At 42.5% G+C, this 16574-nt stretch overlaps 1 long non-coding RNA gene across 1 annotated transcript; it reads right to left on the bottom strand.

The window, feature by feature from the left end:
- Positions 1–1022: 1022 nt before the first annotated feature.
- On the bottom strand, positions 1023–1903 carry LOC147463944 (uncharacterized). The gene is made up of 2 exons (XR_015190310.1): positions 1508–1903; positions 1023–1424 (listed from the first exon to the last, which is right to left on the bottom strand). It is a non-coding gene; the product is annotated as an uncharacterized LOC147463944 (long non-coding RNA).
- Between the last annotated feature and the right edge of the window lie 14671 nt (positions 1904–16574).

Here is a 16574-nt window from a genome sequence, read left to right on the forward strand (position 1 = left end):
TCTTGCGGAAGCTTTTCACCGGCTCTTAAAAACATTGCCTCTCTTCCGCTCATGGTGTACTCAACAACGCCTCTTTTTCTCTTAAAAACAGTTTCTCTCTTGTCCAACATGCCGCTTACCACTATAGAACCTCCTTTTTTTTCATAGTGTTGATGACTTTAGATAGCATACTGTCTTTCTTTTTTTTCGTGCAGAAATTATACAGGAAAGCAAAGTGCTAATATGGGCACTCGGACGCAAGCATCACTAGGAGGATTGGTCTAGGACTACTTGTGCCTTGTTGTCAACTGATGGAATGCCTGGGATGGGGGCAAATCTTGGCCATCGGTAATTAAAAGATCTCAGAATAACAAGAGTATGGACCTTCGATATCAAGGATGTGGAGGCGGGGTGGTAGGGGTGGCTGTCCTAATAGCCGTTGTAATTATGATCCCTGGATGTTGTCATGGCTTAACATCAGCATGACAAAACCTTGTAATGTTTTGGGCTGCTCAATATAATCCACTCACAATTGTGAGTTTTGCTATTAAAAAAACAAAAAGCATGCCGTCTTTTTAAACTTGTTTACTAAATAAGTTGTGAGTATGTAAGACGTCGGCGTTATAAAGATGGTAAATTTTCAAATGTACGCATAAACTCCCTTTTTCGCTTCGAAGCCTCGAACAGCTTTTTTTTTTTAAAAAGGGACAAAACTTACACAAGAAGCTTTGGACAAATTTTCAGAATAATTCCCACATTGTGACTTACCTCAACATCATGAGCTTCTTCTACGAGGGAGGCACCGCATACCTAGCTAGTTACGATTGGGGGCAAGGGACCGCCGGCCCGGTGGCTTGCATACCTAGTTAGTTACGATTGGGGATAGGGGACCGCCGGCCCGACGATCCCCTGCCCTCAATCCTAACTAGCTAGGTATGCGGTGCCTCTCGAACAGAAGCTCGTGATGTTATTCATTGTATGGAAAAGACTCCGTTTTCCTACACGAGAAAATTTCTAAATCTTTTTGTGAATGTGGATTATAATGGAGGATGACTAATTTGTCCAATTGAAAGAAGTCATGAGTTATAACAAAATTACATCTTAGAAGTAGAGAGTATGGTTTACACGGAAAACCATTTGCCAGCATTAATGACTAAATAAGGAAAATGGAAGTGAAAGTAGGGGCTATATCGAATGGAAAATCTTCCATCAAGTATGGTAGTCCCTCTAAGAGCTGCCCATGGGATTTGAGCGCAGGACGATCCATAAGTATAGAACAAGCTGTTATGCCGGCGGCGTCGTGTAAGAGGGGGCCGTCTCCCGCTTACCCTGCCCACGCCCGACCAAGTAGCAGCAGCAACACAGAGCGATGGCGATGACGAGCGCCGGGATTGAGATCCATGGGCCTAGCTCGCCGATATCCAGTGGCATCGCGCCCAATTCCCCTGCGTTTGTGTGTGTGTGTGTGTGAAGGTTGCAACAAATATGAGAGAGAGAGAGAGAGAGAGAGAGAGAGAGAGCTTCTTACCTCCTCCTTTGATGAAGAGAGGTCACCTGCAACAGAAGCAGAAGATGCAGATGGCGAGGGCGATGATGAGAATGAGGCCCGGAATTGTGATCCAGATGGACAAGCCGAATGCCATATTGCCCCCCCTTCTTTCTAAATAGCGACGCCCTAGACGGGTCCTGCCTATGCACAGCACCTTCCTGCAGTTGCAGTCTGTGTAATAGATAGAGAAAGAGAAACTATCTCAATCCAACGTTTTTGTTTGTGTGTGTGTGTGTGTGTGTGAGAGAGAGAGAGAGAGAGAGAGAGAGAGAATACTTGGCACCATGTGTTTAGAATAATGTTATTAGTGTTTAGAGAGAGAGAGAGAGGGAGAGAGAGAGAGAAGCTTTTCATTTTAACCCCCAAAGTCTTTGAGTTTGGTCACTAGTACAATCATTGAGACCAAACACGTTGTCACTTCAAGTTACCAGTAAGTTCTACACTTTTAGGCCATGACACGAATGTTATGACCATCTTTATATGTAAAGGTTCTTGCTTACACAAAGCTACAGCTATCATCGATGCTTCCTTCGTGCTTCGTTTGTTCACACAAAACTTTTAAGGGAATGTATCTTTGCTTAAAGAAATTTTGCATATGAAGTAGAGTTAGGGTAAAAGCCCCAATTATGGGACATGCCCCAAAATAAGGCCGAACCTGAGCCCAATATATTATTACGAGGTTGAACTTGAGGCAAGACGAGCCCGTTTGGGTAGTTGGACAGATCGCAATGACGTGTATTGCTTTCATTGGCTACTATGAGAGTTCGAGTACGTCGTCTTTTTCTCTGTTCGTTTTCTTACCCAAGATGCTTCTTGCTACAGGGGCACATTTTTTTTGTTCTACGATTTTGTAATCTCCTTCACGATGCTTGAAATTTCAGTTAGGTCTGCCAGCGCTTCTTTTGCAAGTAGTCCATCTCCTCAGCTACAGGGTGCGCCATTCTGCGCTCGAAGATTTACAACGTAGCTTCAAAATTCAATTGGACTATTTCAGTGTCCTTAACCTAGGGCTTTTACCCTAATATGTAACTAATCATATGGTGAGGTCATGCAATTCAACCGAGCTATCTCTTGAAAATCTGCTCGAGGAGACTTTTGGAATAGGAAACACTGTATGATCGGAGTATATAGAAACTGATCAAAAGCTCAGGTGCTCGGATGAAAAAGGCTAGGGAAGAGCATTGGAAGCAGCTCAAAGAGGAGGTTTCTAGTATGACTTCCAAAAAAGCTACTGGGTTGGCCTCCGAAGAAGAAGACAAATGGTGGCTGGAAGCTAAAGCCAACCTAGCTGAGGAGCAACTCGAGGAGGTCATGAGGGCGAGGTTGATAACCAGGGAGACCTTCCTCTAGCTAGAGGTCGCTAATCAAACACATCTTTTTAAGGCCCTGAAAATCAAGAAGAGCCGCGGCTCTGTCCACTCACTCACAGATGAGAATGAGAATGTTATACAAGACCAAGACGTAATGGCTAGGATGATTCTTGATCACCTAAGCCAAATCATTGGCCAACCGGAGACCTGCTCTCAAGAAGTGGATGAAGCTAGAATGACATTGCTCGAGAGTGTCTCAACAAGAAAATTTCCCAACTTGAAGCTAATCATGATCTTGAGATGGCCTTTTTTGAAGATGAATGCTCGCTTGCATTGCAAGCTCTTGGCAAGGAGAACTTCCCTGGTTGGGATGGTATGACCATTGAGTTCTTCATGGAGTTTGGGGAGGACCTCAAGGTCCCATTCACGTGTATGGATAACCAAGATTTTGTCAAGGGGTCATTTGATCTCAGTGTGAAAAGAGGGCGTATCAAGCCTATCTTGAAACAGGTTTGTTGCTCACAGCTTAAGCACTGTCGCCCATAACGATGATGTATGTGGCATACAAAATCATTACCAAGGTAGTCACTCTTAGAATGGCCCTCGTCCTGAGACAGAGTCATCTCCCCTCATCAGCACAGGTTTATCAAAGGAAGGTCAATATATGACAACATATTGACAACAATGGTTGGCATTGAGTACGCAACCTTCACGAAGCAGGAGTGAATTTTGTTGCACCTAGATCTGAACAAGGCTTATGATAGGATCATGTGGTCCTTCATTGAAAATGTCATGAAATCACTGGGCTTTGGGCCTCGCCTTTGTTGTCTTATACACACTCTGGGTGCAAGTAGCCAATTTGAGCTCTCGTTCAATGATAGAATTGTGGGCTCCTTTGAAGCCAATAGATTGATCAATCAAGGATGCCCCCTGGACCCTCTTTTCTTTGCTATTGGGTCGCATTCAGGTCGCATCCTCTAATAACGATGCTTGAAGCCACTATTGCACGGGGATGGGGGCGGGGGGGGGGGGGGATATAAGGGTTAACCTTGCTCGATATAAGGGAGTCGTTCACTTTAGCTCCTGGCCAAGATCTTTGTGAACGACTCCCTCCTCTTTTTGAAAGCCTGCCATTAGGTGCTCGGGAAGGACCTAGAGATTGCACGACATTTGTTGTGGCTTCAAGGTCGAAGTGTAGTATTGAGAAGTCTAGACTAATCTCCCTAACAAAAAACGACTCATTTGACCCATCGATCTGGTCAGGGGAGTTTGTGTCTAGGAGGTAGGATTTTTCGGCATCTGGGGGGCCCTTTAGGGGTGGACGTTACTCACAAGCAGAGGTTCCAGTGGGTCCTAGAGAAGATCCAAAGGAAAATGAGAAGCTGTCAGTTTGCATTACTTCCCTTCCAGAGTCGGGTCAGTGTGATCAAATCATTTATGATTCCTTATATTGCCGTCACCAACGAGCTCCTCAAAATAGCCAAATGTAATCGGAAGAAATTTTGACACCTGTTAAAATATTCTTGTGGAGGAACAACATTAAAGCCTTGTCTCGTGGCAATGGGCAAAGTGGGAAGGTATTGCTCGGCCGTTGGTCCAAGGTGGCCTTGGAATTCTCAACCCTGCTGTTCATGTTGAGACCCTGTGCACCAAGTTTCAGGTCTCAACCGCAAAACAAGACCAGTCTTGGGCTATATGACCAAGGATATGATAGATAGGGAAAAACTTTGCTCTGAAGGTAGTCAATGGAAAGGGATTGAGGTGTATGACATACTATTATCCGCGAGGTGGGCTAGCCTAAGACTGAGTGGCACTGGAATGGGGTGAATTAACCAGATACTTCTAGAACTCCGTCTTGCACTGGTCCCCCTGGCTGTCTAAAGCTGTTGGGGTTATCTTTCTTGAGCCCTTATTGGAGATAAACTGCAAGCAGGATGAACAATGAAGGACTTCTGGGATAGAGATAGCAAGTGCCGAAAATCCTTTGACCATGTGGATGCGCAGTTTCAACTCAATGGCATTGAGAAGCTACTTGTCATTAGGATTGAAGAGGGCTTGGATAATGTTCTGATGCTGATATGTGAATCTAATTCTGAGTGGAAAGCATGGAAATGGCCCATGAGTAGCTGATTGTCTAAACCCCATACCAAGGGCATTTACCAAGTGTTAATACACGAGGCCGATTGGTTTGTGCCTCTAAACAAACTGTGGAAGAAGCAATGGTCGGAGGCTCGATGGGTAGAGGTTATGAAGAACGTTTGGAATATGTTACCATATACATGTGGTAATGATGTGCGTGAACACATTAGGACCGCCGGGCATTTTTTCCCTCTTTAGAGGTTTTCCCCCCCGTGCATTGTATATATGCCCATCACTCTAGGGCTATCTATCTTTCCGTTGCACACTAAGTAACACACTCTCTATTGTGTGCCTTGAGCTTCCTTCGTCTTCCACAAGCTGTGTGCGTTTCTATGCAATCCCAATTCCAACAATTTGTATCAGAGCAGGTTGCGTCCTCCCGGGCTTAGTCGCCAGCAGCTCCAACACACGCTTGCTCATTTTCTTCGATTTCAGCGAGCTTTGGCGAGCATTCGCAGGTCCACAAAAGTTTTGGGTAAGCTCGTAGAGGCTTAATCTGCTCAGATTTCTGATTCGGGCTTGTTTCGACCTCCATTTCCACTACAGGTAGTACTGCATAGGCTATTTTATCATTTTGTGCAGAATTTCTATCAGTGTCTTTTTCTGTATATTAGGTGCCTTACCGTCTTCTACGGTTTGTGGTATATAGCACGCATTGTTCTCGCTTTGTTTCTCCTATTTTTGGGCAGTTTTCACATCAGTTGCAACATTTACCATGGCTGACAACAACACAGATGTGTTCAAGATGTTTGCTGCTGAGGACAGGTTGGATGGGGACAATTACCTTATGTGGGCTTATATGATGCAACATGTTCTTGTGTCAAAGGGCGTCTAGAATATTGTGCAGGGCATTGATGTACGTCCTGGTTCTGAGGATGTAGGCGATGTTGAGGATGTTGCAGGTCTTGCTGCAAGGATTGCTACTATTAGAGTTGTTTTGCCTACGGTAGAACAACCTCGTTGGGATGCAAAGGATGTGCAAGCTCATGCATTGATTGCGTTGTCTGTGAAGCGCACCATTGTTCCTCACATTCATTCAACAAAATCTGCAAAACAGGCTTGGAGTATTCTAGCAAGTCTTTATGCAAGCCGCAGTGAGGCTAAAATTGCTTTGATGCGTAAAGAGCTGGAATCGAAGATTATGCATGAGGAAGATGATATGGACACTTTCCTTGCTGGTGTCAAGGATATCAATGAGCAACTTATTTCTGCAGGTGAAGTCATTTCAGACAGCTCCCTTGTGCAGACTGTTCTTGATGCCTTACCAGATTTGTACCAGACTTTTGTTAGTACTTGGAGACTAATGACCCAAGGAAATCCTGAAGTTGTCAAGTTTGATGCACTATGCACATTGCTATTGCAAGAGTCACTGTCCAGAAAAAAAAGGACTAGGCAGCGTACAATTGAACATGCTTTTATTGCTTCTCAAAGAAAGGGTGGTAACAACAATGCAACCACTTCTTATGGTTCTGCTGCGAGTGGAAAAACTTCTGTTCCTAATGCTTCTGTTGGCAACAATTTGTTTGGAAATTCTGGTGATAAGGGCAAAAAGAAGATGCATTGCCATTATTGTAAAGCTAATGATCACTTGATCAAGGAGTGTCCTAAGTTGAAGGCCGAACAGGCTAAGAAGAAAGAGGGTGGTTCCACTGCAAATGCTGGCTCCACTACAAATGCATCCATTGTTGAGTCTTCTGTGAAAGGAGACTGTGATGCTGATGTTTATGTAGAATGGGCTTTTAGTGCAGAGTGCACTTACAATCCTGTTGTCCATGATGCATGTATATCAGCTTGCTGAAGATTCACATGTGTGATATTTCGACAGCGGTGCTACAAAGCACATTACCTCACATCGTGAATTGTTCACCTCTCTTGAGTCTGTCCCTCATGGAATTCAATCACTTGTGTCAACAATGTCTCTTATCCGGTTCAGGGGGCTGGAAAGATTGTGCTTACTGCTGCAAATGGAAGTTCTTTCACACTTGTTGATGGACTTTATGTACTTGGGATCAAGAAGAATCTTCTATCTATATCAGCACTTGCTAGACTTGGACTTGTAGTCAAATTTGTGGATGACAGATGTACAATTCATGATCTCAGTTTTGGTGATGAAATTGTTGCATCTGGCCTTTTGTGTCGTGGGCTGTATAAGCTCACTTTGTATGAAAAGTGTGGACAAAATTTTGCAAACACAGTTGCAGATTCAAGGCTATTTCAGATGCAAAACTTTGGCATGCACGTTTTGGGCATCTGAATTTTGCCACTTTGTTGCATTTGCAGAAATATGATATGGTTGCTTCTTTGTCACCTCTTGAAGCACTTGTCCAACATGTTTGTGAAGGCTGTATTTTGGGTAAAATGCAGCTTTCTTAGTTTCCAAAGGATGGTTCAGTTAGGGCCACATGCAGGTTGCAGCTTGTGCATAGTGATGTTTGTGGGCCCATGCAAACTCTGTCCTTGGGCAATTACCTGTCCTTCGTGACTTTCATTGATGATTACTCCAGGCATGCATGGGTATTTCTGCTTTGATCAAAGTTCAAAGTTTTTATGTGCTTCAAACAATTTTTGGCTATGGTTGAAAATGTATCAAAATGTACTATGGGCACCCTCCGTTTCGATCGAGGGAGGGAGTATATGTCTCATGAATTTAATGCATTTTTGGCTACTCGTGGGATAACAAACCAATTACAGTGTCGTATATGCCTCAGCAAAATGGTGTTGATGAGAGGAAAAACAGGTCTCTTACGGAAATGGCAAAATGTATGGTCAAGAGTCAAGCTTTACCACATTCGTTTTGGCTGGAGGTTGTCATGTGTGCCACTTATGTACTCAACAGGTGTCCTACAAAAGCATTGCAATCTATGACTCCATATGAAGCATGGCATGATAGAAAGCCATCTATTGAGCACATGCATGTTTTTGTTTGTTTGGCTTATGGTTTAGTGCCACAAGGGCATCATAGAAAATTGGATGATAAGGCTGTCAAATGTATTTTTGTTGGTTATAGTGCTGGAAGCAAAGGTTACAGGTTGTATCATCCACAAACAAAGCGTATTTTGGTTTCACAGGATGTAGTGTTTGTGGAAGATTCTGTTCAGCCCTTGCTGTCATGTACTAGAGACAGTAATGTAAGCTCATAGGACATTTATGACACTTTGTTGCCTCTTTTTAGTGATGGAAGTTCGAATGTAAATTCCATTGAGGAAAATGTACAACCTGTGGGGTTTTTTGAAAATGTTATAGATCAGCCTATTACTGATGCAGATGTACATGATGTACTTGATGAGGAAAGGACTGAAAATGAGCAGGCTAGAGATATGCCAAAATGGTTGGTGCACACTTTGCGTAACATGAAATTGGATGCACCTTTGTCTAGTCGTACTCGTTCATGCTCTCGCTATGCATCTTATGCATCAGATTTTTATGCTTTGGCTATGTCTAGCTTACATGATGTTGAGGAACCTCTGTCTTTTGATGAAGCACAAAATTCAAAAAATTGGATGGCTGCCATGCAATCAGAATATGATGCTCTTATAGAAAATGACACATGGACTTTATGTGATTTGCCTCCTGGCAAAAAGGCCATTGGTATGAAGTGGGTTTACAAGTTGAAACGCAAACTAGATGGTGAGATCGATCACCATAAGGCTCGACTTGTTGCAAAGGGTTATGCACAACAAAAAGGCATAGATTATGAAGAGACCTTTTCTCCCACTTGTCGTATAACTACTGTGCGTTTTCTTTGTGCATTGGCAGCTCATTTTGGTTGGGATGTACATCAATCAAACATTGTTACTGCTTTCTTGAATGGTGACATATTTGAGGAAGTTTATGTAACGCAGCCTCGCGGTTTTGTCAAGAAAGGACAAGAGGACAAAGTGTGCAAAAGTATCAAGGCTTTGGATGGGTTGAAGGAATCTCCTTGTGCTTGGTATGGGAAAGCTGACACTCATTTGGTCAAACAAGGCTTTTGTAACAGTCCAGCAAAAAGCACATTGTATGTAAAGCGTGAGGATGATGTACTTCTCATTGTGGTTCTTTATGTAGATGATTTGTTGATCAGTGGACCAAATGAGAGACATATTGCTGAATTTAAGGCTGATTTGAATGCTACTTTCAAGATCAAAGATTTGGGGGTGTTGCATCATTACTTCGGCATACAGTTTAAGCAGTGTGATGGTGGTATTTCCTTGTGCCAGAAAAGTTACGTAGAGACATTGCTATGTAAGTTTGGACTTGAGGATTGCAAACCTATTGCCACTCCCATGGAAACAGGTTTGAAATTGAATCTACATGATGTTGGTGATCCTGCAGATGTGACTCTTTACCAAACTGCTATTGGATGCCTCATTTATGTATGCAACATGAGGCCAGATATTTAGTTTGCAATCTCATAGGTCAGCAAATTTATGCATAGCCCAGGGTCTAAGCATTGGCAGCTGTCAATAGGATTTTTCACTACCTTAGTGGCACTTTACATCTTGGTTTGTTTTATCCCAAGGGGAGATCATTGCCGCTAGACTTACATGCTTTTTCGGACTCAAAGTGGGATGGTTGTTTTGACACGCGAGTGTCCACAAGTGGTTTTTGTTTCATGCTTCGCAATTCATGTATATCACGGTTGAGCAAGAAGCAACCTACTGTGGCCACTTCGAGTTGTGAGGCTGAGTACAGGGCAGTCTTCACAGCTACGGTTGCGTGTGTATGGCTCAGATGCCTTATGGCTGATTTGGGTGTTGGACAGGACACTGCCAGCACTATCTACACTGACAGTCAAAGTGTATTGGCAGTTACAAGGAACCTAGTTTTTCACGCTCACACAAAGCACATTGAGGTGCATTACCACTATGTCAGGGAGAGGCTCCCAGCAAGAGAGATTAGCTTGGCTTATGTGCCAACACAGGACAACGTTGCAGATCTTTTCACAACGGAATTTTATCGTGAGAAGCTCAAAGTTTTCCACAAAGATCTTAGCTTACTCCTCTTTGTGGACTGATCATGTCCTCAGAGCATGGCACTTCCCTTTACTCATGTGCCAGCTCTCGTTCACCGCATCACTCCAGGGGGGATTTGTTACCATATACATGTGATAGTGATGCGTGTGAACACATTAGGACCGCCGGGGCATTTTTTTCCTCTTTAGGAGGTTTTTCCCCCCGTGCAATGTATATACGCCCATCACTCTAGGGCTATCTATCTTTCCATTGCACACTAAGTAACACACTATCTATTGTGTGCCTTGAGCTTCCTTCATCTTCTCCAAGCCGTGTGCATTTCTCTGCAACCCTAATTCCAGCAGAATCCACAGTGGTCTCAATGTATGAAGATATTTATGTGGAAGGTGCTATGGGGGTCCTTGCCAAAAGGTGTCAAGATTCAAGGACGTGGTATCGGGCATGATAGATGGTTGGGATGCAGATTGGCTAGCAAAGACCTCTCCCACCTTTTCATAGGATTCCCGGCTATTAGAGGCCTTGCTAGAAAGATGTGTAAATGGATACAAAGAACATAGAAGATAGGGTTTTCCAAGAAGGATTTGTGCCTTGGTGGCAAACAGTTTCGAAGTTCTACACTTTTAATCTTTACTCAAAATGTCAGATACTATTTCTTCAAAAATATCTGAAAGGCGAGGAATTGTTGTGTATTTGATAGCGACCTCTTTGTGGCTAGCTTCTCAAACATTGTACAATAAATCAAGGACATAATATATGTGGTAGGTCAAAGGCATAACTCAGATGATTGGCTTAGGGCGGCCCTCGCCATCTGGTCAAGCCTTGCTTTGTAGAGGATTGGGATTTTCTTAATAGTACACTACTACATACTTTTAACTAAGCTCGAATGTAACCCTCTGTCCCTCAAGGCTCAACATGAGCTTGAGTCCGGAGCTTGAGTCCGTTTGCATATTTCTTGGCGACATTATAGTTTAATCACTCACAATTGTGAGCTTTGCCAAAAAAATAAAAAAAGGAAACAGTCTATGATCGAAAAAAGGACAAGTAATTTTAAGCATTTTAGTTAGAAAACTCAAAATTGGAACATCCATTCTGCAAGAAGAAGAGGAGAAAATTATCATGATGATGTACATTTGTTGAAACTACCCTATTGTGTTTTGTTTTTTTGTTTGTTTGTTTGTTTTCCACTGCATTTCAATTGTAACTTTGGGGGGTCATATTGACACTGTTACTCTCCCAAGGCTTACCACAATAGTAAAATCCCTTTATAATACTTAAGCTAAAGGTGAAGAGGGATTAAACCCACTAGAAAGCACTAGTACATTTCACACAATGCTTCATAACATCGGATTAAGAACCTAAAGTAACCATTGCCAATTAGGAAGGTTTTTCCCATGGTATTAAGAGAAGAGCGTTAATGTCTATCTTGGTCAAACTGGCTTAGTCAAACTTCTTGATTCATAAACCTAGACAAGGGACTATGACATAAAATTATATTGAATTTTATGTTTGATACTAAGCAAATGTGCTGAATATTGTGCTACCAATAAGAGTTAAAGAAGACAACATGGATGCTAAAAAAGACAAGAGGCAATGATAATGGACAAGAAAAACCTGTTTGTGTTGATCATCGCACTTGATTTGAAGAGTGAACTAGACAAAGATTGCATAAAGTTCAAAATCCCAACTACTATAATGCGTTATGTACACACTAGAAAACACAAGGAATACCTCTAGGAGGAACATCAATGGGAAGAGGCACCAACCTTTATTGAGCACAATCAAAACAACATAAAGAACCCTAACCTAAGTATTTGCAACCCCCTAGAGGGTCAAGGGAACATGATATTGTATAGATGGGTAGATAGCCCTAAGACTAAACCCCTATCCTCATCATCGTCAAGAAAAATAACATCATTAGTGAGACCATATAGGCTATCCGTGTAATCATGTAAATCTTTCCCATCATTAAATGCACATATGTTCACTAAGAATGTCACTAGGTATGTATAATCATCTTGCTCAAAAGGGTAAGCTTGTGCAATCGGAGAGATGTATTGCACTAAGTAGGGAACAGTCGTGGTTAAGAGATGTATCATCCATTCTAATTCCTCGAATTTCTCTCACATGCTAGTGTATCTACCAAATCCCGTTCATAGGCAAGAGTCAGGTAGACTATGTGAAACACTTGTGAAAAATAAAGTGGGTACCTCTCACCCAATGTAGGAGTGGATGACTCTAGCGTGCTAACCATATCTGTACACACAGGTGGATTCTGGTTAGTGTGCGAATATTATAAGGGTCATGTCAAAAGGTTGTGTCCTTGTGCATAATGTGTTATTATGATTTTTGGGTCATGTACTAAAATTTGTAGGTTTCAAGATTTTGTTTGGTGGCTCTTGCTCTTTTACTTTTTAATTTTTGTTTTCTTGAGTATAGGGCTATATATATACATTCTCTAAGATTGGGAGATTGAGAGGTCAGAGAGGAAGGTTAAGAGGGGAGCAAGTGAATGATGGATGTCAGCAACGACACCCCCTTCCTTGGGTAGATCATACCTTTTGAAACAATGTTGCCACCTTTTGCAACCAATTGTTCCAAGTTGTATAGGTAAAGACTTTGACCAGTGATTTTCACCACCCTAGGCGTTTTATCTAGTTGCAAGGGTGGGCTCTCCCATGATTCTACTTGAAACGTTGTTTTAGGTGATGAATTTACAATGGGAGGTTCTATTCTTTCCTTGTTTTTCTATACAGTTTTGGTGGTAGATGGAATTTGTGAAGAAGTTTGTGTTTCTGTAGAAGAACTACATGAAGAGCAAGAAGCTTCATTTCTATCTTTGAGCCGAGTGATACACGTCTTTCTCGCTTGGGTACCCAAACTAGCTCCGGATCAAATGTATAGTATTCTGTGATCTTTCCCTTCCCACAGTCTTCAATCGGCTTTATCATTACAAGATTTGGCTCACATGGGTCCATAGGTGACATGTAAGAACACAATTTATGTTTAGGCACCTAGATTTGATCATTCCCTTCATAGTAGCCTTGGGCTTCCAATAGTCATTTAGGAATCCAATGCAACATTTTCTTACATTTCTTGGAGTGAGTGGGGTATCTCTTACAAGGCTTCTATTTTTTAGCGTTAGAAATGGTTGCTAAAGAAGCTTTGGGACCCACTTGTATGTTTTATTTGTTATATTACGATGAGTCTTGTGTGTCTCATGTTTTGTTTCAGCTACAAAAGTTGAAGCTCTAGAGGGTTGGACTATAGGTACAAATGGTTCAACTCCTTGGACATGCAATATTTTGGGTTTTATTTCCTCAGGAGGAGGTGATATCTCAGTGACTATCGCTTGAGTGGAAGGAATAAGAGTCAGTTTCTGTGTTGTGACACTCCCAGTCCCCCAAACAATAGTGCATTTGGTCGTTATCATCTACTTGCATCTTAGGTTTATATGGCCTTCCATTTATCTGGCAAGCATGACCAAAAAGTCTTGAGCTATGACCTCGTTGTCATAACTGACAAAAGTGTGTCAGGTTCCAAAAATAGTAGTTTTTTTCTTGTTGATACCCTTGACTTGGATGTACTCTCAGATAGACACGGCTTTCCAACTTGAGGTATTGTTAGTCAACAAAGTGTTAAAAGATTTGGATAAGGTTGTAACACCAATCTGTGAATCTGGATTTGAGTGAAACACTTGGAGATTGAAAAAAAACCCTACCACATTGTAATACTTTCATTTGAGTAATCAAAGTGCCTTACTATCAGTTCCCTCTAATCCTCGTCATGGACTGTGCTACAGCCATGGGGAGGTAAACAAGCTCATATTTATCACCCAACCATCATGGATTAGACAATGCACAATGTTTAAGCTATACTGACGACATCGCTATAAGGTTTGTCTACACATAGTTATGGCTTACCTATCTACACTAGCAAGATAACTCATAGACAAACAATAGACCCAAGGTGTCTTACTTGTAGATCCGAACACTTTTGATAAGTGGCATGCTTGTAGTGTCTAGTTGAGATCTAACGACAATCAGGGTGACATGACATGTGCTATTATAGATTATGTGCTATCCTCTTTTCCCTATAGTAAGGTTTTGTAGTTACGAAAACCAAAATTTATGGCATCCTTGGTGTGTTGTAGCAGCAACCATGCATTTAAGGCACACCATGATCTAGATAGGTGTTTTCTTATATGTGTAGGCCACACACACACACACACCGTAGTGAATGTACATTCATAGAGGCTAAATTCAAAACCTAGGGGCTTGTACTACTAAAAACTAATGCATTATTACACATCACTTTCCATTAGCTTATGAACTCGCTCTCTCTCTCTCTCTCTCTCTCTCTCTCTCTCTCTCTCTCTCTCTCTCTCTCTCTCTCTCTCTCTCTCTCTCTCTCTCAAAAGCCATGCAAGCCCATACAACCATGTTCACTAAGAGCCTCATTATAGATTGGATGCCATGGAAACCGGTGTGCCTACTTCCATTGACAAATTTATCACTAACCAAGCTTATATATGCAGTTAATGGGCAAAAAAAGGTGGAATAGAGAAGCAAGGAAAGGAATCAGGGTGTTCAAGTCGGATTGCCAAAAACCAGGTCAAAGAAGATCATATGCTTGATTGTGGCTCGGTATTGGCACAAGTAGACCCAAGGCTCCCAATAAAAAAATAAAAGGAGATATTTTAGTAGCTCACACACCACCAAACATTTTCCAAGTTTCAAAATTCAACTGTCGAATCGACTCTTGTATTCGATGAGAGATACCCCTCCCCAGGGGTCCATGCACAAATTATATAATTTACACCTTTATACAATTTTCAATGTGTTGGGATTAAAGCCCAAGTGGCCTCTTATGCGGATATGGCCGCCCGCCCGCCTAACTCACTTACCTCTAACTCTTTGTATATACTAACATATTCTTTGTGAATACTAAGGATTTGGGAGATAACCCTTCTAACAGTTCTCTGCGTACTGTGTACTGTGTAAGCTCACTGTGTGTGTGTGTGAGAGAGAGAGTCGACCCACGCTCCGCTCCGCGACTTCAATTGGTATCAGAGCCTTGGTTCAGTGCGGATTTGCGCAAACGCGCGCGCGCGCACTTTTCCGGCAGATTCTGGATTCGGAGTTCGAAGATTCACACTCGGCGTTCCGGGAGCGTTTCCATCAGGCGACCTGGGGTTTTACCCCCCTTTCGAAGCCGTTTATGCCCTCAGAATTTCGTTCTGAGCACTACAGCAGAAGATAGATTTCAGCCGCAAAGAAATCCGTCTTGTGTAGATTGGCAAGCAGGAGGTGGTCGACATCAATATCGACATCGACATACATCACTTATTCGTCTTCAGAGCATCATCTATAGACCAGGTACACATATATATCATCAGATATATATATTGCAGTCTGCATTGCTACTTCTTGTGCTTGCCAGGTTCCAGGGGAGGTGTGGCCATACGACGGCTTGACACCACTGGCATGTATTGCAGATTGATGTACTGTGATTGTGGGTCTGCTAGTTGTGAGTCACGCTAGCAGACAGACCGCCGCAGCGGTCATAGGACAGTGATTGGTCTATTATAGGATGTATGCTAGTTCTGGGCAGTTTGCTGAGCCATCTGAGAGGGTCGTGTGTGAGGTTTTTTGAAGCCAAGCACTGGGGGCTGGGTTACCCAGTGTGAGGTGGATTAGGTTGCTGGAGTTCCCCTCTACACGCATCCTCTTCGGCGACTTTTATCCCTTAGGATGTATGACTTTGTGTAGACACTGGATTGCATCTTATGCGTCAGGCCGTTGAGGCATTGTTCAGGGTTCAGTCTTGAGACAGATACAGGTTCTGTCATCGCCCAGAGAGGAGACAGTGTATGCTTACAGGATTTGTCACTGGTCAGCTATTTATGATTGTTTTTTGAGCTATCTTTTGGTTCCCAGAGCTCAGTTTACAGGGGAGACTCTGTCAAAAATACTGACAGTTCCTGAGGAGAGGTGTTCAGCTTGTTGATTACAGCTTGTTTACTGTGTACAGAGGCCAGTTTACAGGGGAAACTCTGCCGGATTTTTCTCAGGAGTAAACAGTTTGGCAGATATGGCATCTTCTCACAGTGAGACTCTTTACAACATAAAGAAGCTGGATGGCACAAACTTTCCATTCTGGAAGAAGCAGATTTGGCATGTTTTGGTGCAGAAAAAACAAGTGAAGCCACTGAAGCTCAAAGGGGAGAGACCAGAATTTATGGCTGAAGATGAGTGGGAAGAGCTTGACGAGTTAGCTTGTTCCACAATCATGCTGACACTGGCAGAAAATGTTTACTTCAACGTAGCAGAAGAGACTACAGCATATGGCGTATGGCAAAAGCTATGTGATATGTACGAGAAACAAAGTGCTGCTTCTCAGATTTACTGGCTCAAGAAATTGGTGGATTTGAAGATGAAGGAAGGGACAGCCATGTCAAATCATCTGAATGAATTTCACTCAATTTTCAGCCAGTTAACAGCACAGGAGATAGTCTTTCCAGATTCAGTGAAGGCTATGTTTCTCTTAATCACTTTGCCAGACAGTTGGGATACTTTTCGTACAGCGTTAAGTAATTCTGTCGCGCCAGAAGGTCTTACGAGTGCCAATGTAGAAGGCAGCTTG

Source organism: Adiantum capillus-veneris, chromosome 2 (genome assembly GCF_014529385.1).
Source record: "Adiantum capillus-veneris isolate H3 chromosome 2, ASM1452938v2, whole genome shotgun sequence".
NCBI classification, from domain to species: domain Eukaryota; kingdom Viridiplantae; phylum Streptophyta; class Polypodiopsida; order Polypodiales; family Pteridaceae; genus Adiantum; species Adiantum capillus-veneris.